Source organism: Hyposmocoma kahamanoa, unplaced genomic scaffold (genome assembly GCF_003589595.1).
Source record: "Hyposmocoma kahamanoa isolate Upper Pololo Valley unplaced genomic scaffold, ASM358959v1 68, whole genome shotgun sequence".
Classification (NCBI taxonomy): Eukaryota; Metazoa; Arthropoda; class Insecta; order Lepidoptera; family Cosmopterigidae; genus Hyposmocoma; species Hyposmocoma kahamanoa.
In genome coordinates, this window is record NW_020653856.1 from 4,132,997 (window position 1) to 4,143,157 (window position 10,161).

Genomic DNA, 10,161 nt, shown 5'->3' on the forward strand with positions numbered 1-10,161 from the left:
TAAAGTTGTCTGCTTGCAGTGTGCTTGGGAATTGCATGTATTAATTCCGCCTTCCCCTTTCGATCGGGACCACACGTAGGCAGTTCCACCCCTTTTGCACGAAGCAATTAGCTTCCACATTTATATGGTGAGCGACTATGGAGTGGAATTCCCTGCGTGCAAAGCGTGAGTGAAAACTAACTTCAAGTCATTTTCCATCAGGTGAGATGGAGGTCAATGTGCACTTATTTCAGATTTAAAAAAAGTAATTTATTTTAAGTAGAATAGTAATTACTCCACTAGTTTGTTATAATTATTAATACAAAGATTGAACACTCAGAAAAAATTCCTTCGATCCGGTCTGATTCGAACCGACGTCTTCTTGCATACCGTGCCAGACGCTATACCAACTAAGCCACGGAACGAACCAACGCACCTCACGAATTTTTCTATGTGCTTGCGTCGTGTCTTTGTACTTGGTCTGTCCAAGTACAAAGACACGAGAAATTTTTTTCTGAGTGTTTTTTCTGAGTGTTCGATCTTTGTATTAATAATTATAACAAACTAGTGGAGTAATTTCACAAAAAATAATTGAATACCAATTCAATAAAAATTTAATTAGAATAGTAATTTTTTTAATGAAAAATAGTGACATACATTAATACGATGAATAAAACTAAACTAACTGTTCTTGACAGTCGTCTCCACAAAGTCACGAAGTCGTTTATGGGGCAATGGTTCTATAACAAAATTCCGGTTGACATTCAAAGTTTGCCATTTACAAGGCTTAAAACTAAAGTGAAACAAAAACTTTATACTAAAGGCATTGACTTACAAATAAATGGACGACGGGTCTAATACAAAAACCACGAAAAAAATGTCCCAAGTCAACCTATTCGAAATTTAAATTGTAATGTCATCGCAGTATCGCGCTGTCAGTAGAACAAATGAAGACTAAAGCGGAGTGTCGCGCTCTGTATACGATTTTAGCGCCTTACAAATGCGGACACTTTTTAGCGCGGACCCGACGTCCATATAATTGTAAGTCAATGACTAAAGGTTATTTATTATACCGCTTTTGCGTAGATATAGCCTGGATAACAAAAATTCGTGGTACTGACCCTTTTATTAGCTCTTGCAAGTATTCTCGATCTAAGATGTATGAAATGAATATTGTAAATGACAATTCACATGTATATTTACAAAGAGCAACCCCAGTAGAGTTTCTTGCTCATTCTTCTCAGGAGAATCTACTTGGGTTAAGTAGCTGTGTTCTTTGTGCTTTTCCCTTTTAAATTTAGAAAGTTTTTAAATAAAATCTTTGCCCTTATATTTTTATCAGTCCATCGACATTAGTAACGGTACTTCTACTACGGTACTAGGTGTTAACCGTAAATTATGGTTGAAGTATAAGTTCCAGTAGATTTTAATCAACATTTCAAGGTTTCTAGTGTAATAAAATAAATTGCTTACCTATGAAATAAAGATGGTTTGAGTTTGAACATGTCGCCTTAAATATTTTAGCCGCCAAGCAGTAATTTGAGCATTTTTTCCACAGATTTCGAAGGGTTAGAGCGCTGGTGAAATCACAGGCCATGGGACTTGTCGACTTAGGTCTCAGGATGCCGGACGCAGTGTCAGTGCCCCTTAGACCTTTTTGATTTAAAGCTCTGAGTGGCATTGCAACTGTTATGGATAAGCGTGTGGCTTACCACTGGGCACGCGATTTGTGTCAAATGATTCGGGGACATCACAAATATATCATACCATTAAAATGCTTTTATGGCTTAAAAGTCATAAAAACAATACGAACTACATGAAACAAATGATATATATTTGAAATTTTTTTGCCATTTATTCATATTACATTTCGTGTCTTTTTTAACCGACTTCAAAAAAGAACGAGGCTATAAGTTCGATTGAAAATTCTTTTTTTTTTTTGAAAGAGTATATTCTCGATGTGGTCCCATTGTCACCAAATCAGAATCTGATGAAGGGATTCCATGGAAATCGATCGAAAACCTCAAATTTTATTGCCATGTACAGTATATTCACCGATTTCCCCCGCCAATTGTGGACCGATTTTGAAAATTCTTTATTTTGTAAGCATAAAAAGTTATCGACACATTTTGTTTGTAGAATTTCCAAGGCTCTCTCCTGAAAAGTTCAGATTCACCCGATACGATATTTTCCTTCACAATTGAATCTAGTCATGAATTAATAATCTAAGTTAATACCTGTGAGAAAGTACTTACGTTGAGAACTTAACGATTGTCTTCACATCACTCATGTATATTGGGCACTAATCACTTATAAAAACAATAGACTACTTATATATATAAAACATTTTTACTTTTAGCACTACCCACACTTTTAACATTGGTCACTCGTATCTAAGAAAGCTTAAGACCTGCGTTTGTATAACACCTTTGTTTTAGTATCCAAAGTTTAAAAATTACAACCCAATATTCGAAGTTCGTCATACAAAATTTCAAAATCGAAATTCAAAATCTCAAAATTCGAAATTAAGAATTCCTAATTTATAATTAAAATACAAAATCATAAACGAAAAAAAGTCGATAGACCACATTATTATATTTTTTCATATGACGTATATTTTAAAGTTAGATTTAGAGTTAAAGCTTGTAATTTCTAACGTCAAAAAATTATATTTGGTCAAACTGACTTTTCTAGCTTAATTTAAAAAAACACATTCACTCCTACTAGCCATGTAGCCAGGTTCCATCCCGCGACTAGAGCTGCGCACAACTGAAGTAAACTTAATTTTTCAATCATTTGTAACGCCCTTTCTATTCCAATTTAAATTGATTCACCATTATGTTTATAACTTTCTCTCAACCAACAATGCGACTCAATTTTGGTTACAACGGTCTTACACTTCGAAAATAGCTCGGTAAATTTGCGGTGACCCGAAACTATTACTTGTACACTTTTTTTCATTTTATTTTGGAACAAATATTTGGTTACGTATTTTATTGTATGAAAAAAAGTAAAGTACTATCAACTACGTAAGTTTTATAGAAATCCATGTTCCAAAAGAATATTTGATATAGAATTCGAATAAGAATACATTTATTGCATAACTATAATTACATAAGGTCTTAAAATATTATATTGGTTTGTGCTCTATAGTCTACCAGTTACGGTGTACAATATTATTTAAATGTCACTGAATAAAATTAAATTACATACACAATATGAGAGAGAAAAAAAACAATTATTAATAAACATGTCACATCGCTAGTCACCAAATTTGTTATTGTCGTCAAAAAACACTTCTACACTATAACAAAGTTTAGTTAGTACTTAACGATTTAGTAAGAGCATTTTTTAAATTTTATGTACTCCAATCTTTTAAATTCATTAAGTTGATTAAACTTTAGGTGATAAAACTTGGTAGCTTCGTCTGGATCAATCGATAGATTGTCTGTGGCGTTGTTCGTGGGTAACATCTCTTAGGAGGAATTCGGCGGAAGCTGGTCTTTTCTGTTCGACACGTCGGCTCGAAAGGTGTTCCAGATTCTCTATCTTCAGCGGTGATTTATCCCATTGGGGGCATGGTCCCCCAATGTCTTCTTTTATAAGAAAAATAAGGAATAGCCAGATGCCGTAATTTTGGGTCTCCGAACCCTGTACAGGATGTAAAACCATTGTAAAACCCGTGTCACCGGACCGCATGGTGATTTGACCTCTGGATTCTTTCCTTCGCGAGATGTTCCTTCATTAATTTCAATGTACTGTAACAATTCGTATTGTTGCAGCGTTTTTTTCTTGTACCGTGTAATTTCAAGTTTCGCCGTTAACGGCTGAGACATAATCGCCGTAACTTGTGTTTGGCTGTGAACGACCACGAGTCAGGTGCTCCACGGGTGGTCGGCATTCACATATATTTGCGTTGCTCCTGTAGAAACTACGCTGACTTCACTACGAGTCTGGTATGTAACTTAAAAATGCATCCGCTAACCTCCAGGTCAGTGACGTATAAGTGACATGTCCGCGTGCCACTCATGTACTTTCAAAAACTCTTAGTGCAGTGTATTAGCTCTAAGTATACCTAAAGTTAACCTTTTATATGTGTAACTGATAAAAGCAAAAAAAGCATATCTGTAAATTCAGTATATAAATTAAGTAATTCATAAATAATGTTTGTTATTTATTTTATATAATACTTAGTTTATAATAAGTAAACCATATCAAGGCCTATGTCCAGCAGTGGACGTCTTTCGGTTAAAAAATTAATAACGACGATGTAACCTTTCATTAAAATTCTATAAAATTAATCCGTAAAATCACAAACATTAATTTAATTCAGGTGAAATGTCGCTAGATGGCGTTGAACGTTTTTAAAACGCGCTATCAAGTTGTTACCAAGATTTATATAAGGCTTTGCCGTGGAATTCGTGAGTGGTGGTAAGATTGTCAAGATATCAAGTGAGTGGTTAAATACAGTTGTGAAATTCAGTTGTGAGTTTGATTTTTGGGACCCTTCAGTACAGTCGTAATGTAAATTCGTGAAGTAAAATACTAGTTCTTCATAATGTACCCTTATGTTTAATCCTAACGTATGTAACATGTTACAGCTTTAAAGTTAAATAAAGCATCTGGTTATTTCTACTTGAAACTTGTATTAGTTGTGTGTAAGGCGCTCTTTCTTTCTTTTTCGTTTTCTTTCTCCTTGCTTATAAATTTTACACGCAGCATAGGGTCAACCAGAACTCCCGCACAACCAGTCTCATGTTCACTCAAATCGACTGGAGCTGACCAAAACAGTGGCATGTATTCGAGGAATCCAGGAATGTATTTTTTTATGATGTCAAGTGACGGAATGAACGTCATGTGACTGGTAGTTTTTTAGTAGTAGAGCCACTCAGAACTTTTTTAAATCGCAAAGATTTGTGGCGCAATGTTACTAATCCCGTCATCCTGAGACATAAGTTGATAAGTCCCATGCGCCAGTAATTTCACCAGCACACTTGGCCTTCAAATCCAGAACACAATTAATGCATTACTATTTGGCGACAGAAATAGGTAATGTGGCAGTGCTTCCCCGGACGAACTCTTCCACAAGGAGCTCTACTGACACTTAAATGTTTATTAAATGCATTTAAATGTTTCCAGAGGTTTCTGAAGTTTGTTAAGCAGTACTTACGCCCCTGAATACAACGCCCAAAATGATCCGAAAGGGTAGATTTTGTCTATTTGAAAATCAGTGCTTAGTTACTTTTACTGCGCCTTTGTTACCACAGCTGGCACCACACAAAGTAGATATGTATTTATGTATTTAGTACCTTTTTAACCGACTTTAAAAAGGAGGAAGTTTTCAATTCGACTATACTTTTTTTGAATGTACAGATGTTACGCGATAACTCCGGCCATTCGTGAACCGATTTTGATGATTCTTTTTTGATGGAAAGAGGTTGCTCCAGTATTGGTCCCATTTAAATTTGAAGCAAGTATTCTACCTCTAAAGGTAGCAAACTAGGAATCTACATTCATGTCTTGTCTGTCCATATATCTGTTCAACCTTGTAACATGACTTTTCAATTAAAATACTTTTAATGTAAGTTTTAACTTAGGACATGGTAATCTTAATATATGCTCCGGAATTTTATGGTAAAAACGTCTACAATTCCCGATAAAAGAATCGTTTACCTTAGGTAATAAACAAAATCGTGGTACCATGGTTTAGACTTAGTTCTAAGGCTAATATTATGGATAGATATCTTCTTTCTTAATGAAATTACGTACATTTTTACAGGCATATAAAAAAAATTTAATAAATGTACTGTGATGCCACAGTTATGATACTAGTCTCCTTAAACTTTTCTCTGAGAGAAACCCGAGAGCCTAGACGGTACACAGACCGAACCGCTTGTTTTAGTAACACAAATACCTACCTATGGTTTGTATTATGCCGCTTTACCCCACATGAGGATCTCGTAGGAAATTGTACTGGAATGGAAGTAACTGAAGTAAACTAGTCTAGCAGTAGCAACGTCAGTAATCGGTCGAAGTTTATTATCTACGGTCAAGTCTAAAAATACAAGGTCTAACTTATCTCCATTTATTTTTATGATTGGACTGGTCGATTTCACATTAGGTAATTAAAATTTAACACACTTTATCAGATTTAACACACTTTGCCAAAAGGGCAATGAGCAAAGCTCTGACGAGCAATGCCACTGCGCAAGACTTTACAAAAATATGGTAACCTTGATTTGGTGGTGCAGTCAAGACCGCCCTAATACTATTCAACTCTTTAGCAGCAGTAGAGTTCCTAGTGAAAGAGTTGGTCCAGGGAAGTACTGCCATCTTACCTTTTTCAGCCGCCAAACAGTAATGTGGGCATTACTGCGTTCCGATTTTGAAGGGAAAGAGCGCCGGTGAAATTACAGGCCTACGGGACTTGTCAACTTGTCTCAGGGTGTCGGGTGTAGTGGCAGTGTCCCTCAGATATTTGCGATTTAAAGTTCTGAGTGACACTGCAACTGTTATCAGGCGCACGACTCGTTCGTTCCGTCACTTGATATTATAAAATAAAACCCTAATTACAGTAGAAACCGTCCTTAGGCTCATTTAATAGGTCTTAATTAAGTACAATTAAATTCTTTATTGCGTTTACCTTCTCGACGAGTAGATGGTGGCTTTACGGAGTACATTGTTTTGTATTAGGAGTTTTTTAATTATAAAATTTTATATCTTGCATTTTATTAGAGACGCCACGAATAGTGATCACGCTCCCGGCCGAAGCGCCGAATACTCGGCTGCCAAATGTTCGGCATTTCACGCGCGACCTGTTACGACCTGTCTCATTGCGCTGCGTGCGGAGGTAACGGGGATGGAGTGTTTTTGTTGAAAAATGATAAACGGATGGAATGACAGTTTCAGGACCTGTTTTGAAGAAGTCGCTACAGATAATACGTAAAATGATGAGGATGTGGAGTGTGAAAACTGTTTGCTTAGATCGGATGGTAGATCGTTACAAGGGGGGGTCAGCAAACGCAAAGAAGTATACAAGCTTGTCAAAATTTGCTAAGATTTATCTATCGTCTCCTGGCAGTAGTATTTATAGTGAGAGGCTATTTTCAGAAGCAGGAATTGTTTATGAGGAAAAGCGCAATCGTTTGTTACCAACTAATGCGGAAAAAATGTTTTCTTTCAACGCAACTTGCAACTGATCGATTTGTGATTAAAATGCATGGTACATTTTGAATAATATATGTGTGTTTTTTTTTTTCATTATTTGGTATTCGGTCGAATATACGTAGTATTCGGCAGAATATCGAATATTAAAAAAGTGGCCGAATAGGCCGAATACCGAATAGTAGCCGTATATTCGTGGCATCTCTAATTTTTATGCTATCTTTTTTGTTCTTCTTTTATTTTTATTTATTTCATTTTTTACATTGCAGCTTTTTTGTTTATTTTAGTCTCATTTAAGTATCTAATTACATAAATGTCTTTTCTTTCTTTTCTTGTTTGTCTTGTGTGACAAGGAACGTGTTAACTCGGTAGGTGATTGGCATTATCTTGAATAAATATGAAACGAATATCCATTCTCGTTATTAATCGCTGAAAACACGGTTATCTACAAAGAAAATCCTTTCTTTACTTAAGATAAAAGGAAAAGATAAAATACTATTGCATCATAATTTAGATACCTGTACATTTACATGTCAAACCGAAGATTAATTAATTAAAAATATTACACAGGATGTAAAACAAACTTGTGATTATCGTTCGAATCGCTGTATTGGTATGCACCTATGCCTCACGTGAATAATCGCTCTTTATAAGATACGAGTTTGAGAAAGTGAGGTGACGATATGACGACTTCAGTGGTCGAGTTCTCTAGTCCCGGGTTCGATCCCCTCGGAAAGGCTTTCTTTCTCATTAGAAATCTGCGCGCAAAAGCGTTTTCTGCACGCTAGCGTGGAAAAGGTTTTTGAAATTCGAACTTGACGATGGAATGTGGTGCACCTAACTTTTCTTTCGGTGAAAAAAAAAAGACAATGGCACGTTCAATTAAGCGATTAGTCATACACATTGACCGTAGGTCAATGGTCATACATTACTTATTTATGTAACATAAATCTGTTGGTATATTTTATACTTATTATTGTTGATATTAAATTGACAATGATAAATAATTGTGTTTATTAAATAATTTTAATTCGTCGAAGAACTAAAATATTTAATAATAATCACTTAATCACACAAAATAAAAGTACAAGCAAGAATAAAAATTGATGAGGTGTAAATTTAGAACGCATCCGAAGATAAACTTTTTCTTTTCATTTAAGAGCTCTCATGCCAAAAAAGTTTTGACGTTGGCTCCGCCCAAATTTGTGAAACAAATATATGCCTGAAGTTCGCGTGACATGCGACCAAATTCGTTTTAGCGGAATAACTCTAAAACTAAAGGGATTAAAAAAATCCGTAGTGACAGTTGTCGCTCATGCATACATATAATTAATTATCTAATTTTTGTCCAATAACCTGTAGCATTTCGAGAATGAATCGAAAAAATGTGAAAATTAGAGGTCATTTCGTGATTTTTATCTATCGAGGAAACTTTATTGTTTTGTGTTTCTGATTAATGTCTATACTTGAATATATCGTGTAGTTACTCATACAATATTTTATTTTTAACTTTAAAGTGATTATTCCCCTCTAAAACAAATCGAAGATTAGGAATTTTTCCTCTGCTCCCTCTTAAGGTTCAACTGTTTTTCTTTCATCTACCGTTTCCCTCGCTATTGTGAGGAGAGTAGTAGTGTTTTGCTCGGCAGTAAAGTTGTTTTGCGTCTCGTGCCTTGAAACCCTCGCTACGCTCAGGAATCTATCTTAGCTTCCTTCGCTTGTTCAGGTTTCAATACATGTAGGTACTCGCGGCAAACAACAACTTTGCAGTATTTCTATATTCCCTCGGGTTTGAGTGTTTGTGGTAGGTATTTGTTGTTCACAAGTAATAATAATATAATAATAACGCGCAAACACTCATTGCCCCGCACTAGGGAAACCCTGTATCGCGGGAGCCGTGGACATACACATAGACAACCACAAATTACACAAGAACTCACGAGAGAAATAAATGTAGATCATAGAAATATTTCTCTCGATTCCGGGATCTCTGCATGGTAACCGTTCGGCCACGGAGGCAGCTAATGGTTACAGTTTAAGCTTTTCAAGAAGTACCTGGATACCGGGAATACCGGTGAAATATTGACCGGGAATCAAAATTTTAGGAACCTGACCAGTTCGGCATGCCCTAATCATTACATTTTACTTACCTGGTGAAAATGAAACTAAAAAGAATTAAGTTCCTTTGACTTAAGTCTTATTAGTTTAAATAACAAAAAAAAAATTTCAGTGCAATAGTGACTTATGACGACTACATAAAAGTAATTTTTAATTTTAATTTTGTCAAAAATTAAAATAATCAGAAACCATTTTTGAGGTCATCTGAATGTTGCATCATTATTTTCCAGGACTAACAAGATCAGTAACCTAAAATAAAACTAATGTGAAAATGTCATGGGTAAATTCAAATCTTATTTTGGGTATTTCTAAAAAGTCGGAATTTTGTGTTAGTTCACTGTCATTCTAAAAGTGTGACGTATTCGAAGCAATTAGGACCGTTTCCACACGCTCCTACTGAGTGCTTCCTCTGGTAGGAGCACGCGGACCAATGTGTCCTTTTGCTTTGATCGTGACGTTGTATCTAATAAGTACACTCAAGTAAAATAAAAAATATATTTAATGCAAATAGGTTTAGGTTTCTCGAGTCTGGGAATGAATATTTCAATCTAAAATTGTGCTAATATTTCAATCTAATTCACGTTTCACTAAACATGAACGTAACCAGTGAATTAGGCGAAAGGTCCGAACCGTTTTTTATATACAAATAACGGCACATTTAACGGAACACTAGTAGAAACCCCATAATGATGCAGTGTTTTTTCAAAAGTCTGGATGGTTAATTATTTTTTTATTTCTTTAGTCGAATTTGGTAGTGAGTATTTTTTCCTCCATTACACCACGTGATTGGATGAACATGTCGTGCGCCTGGTGATAAGCAAAACGTCTGTCCATAGCAGTTACAGTGATACTCTGTAACCTGGGTTCCCTACCTTTCCCTAATAAGGGTGAAAATAAAAG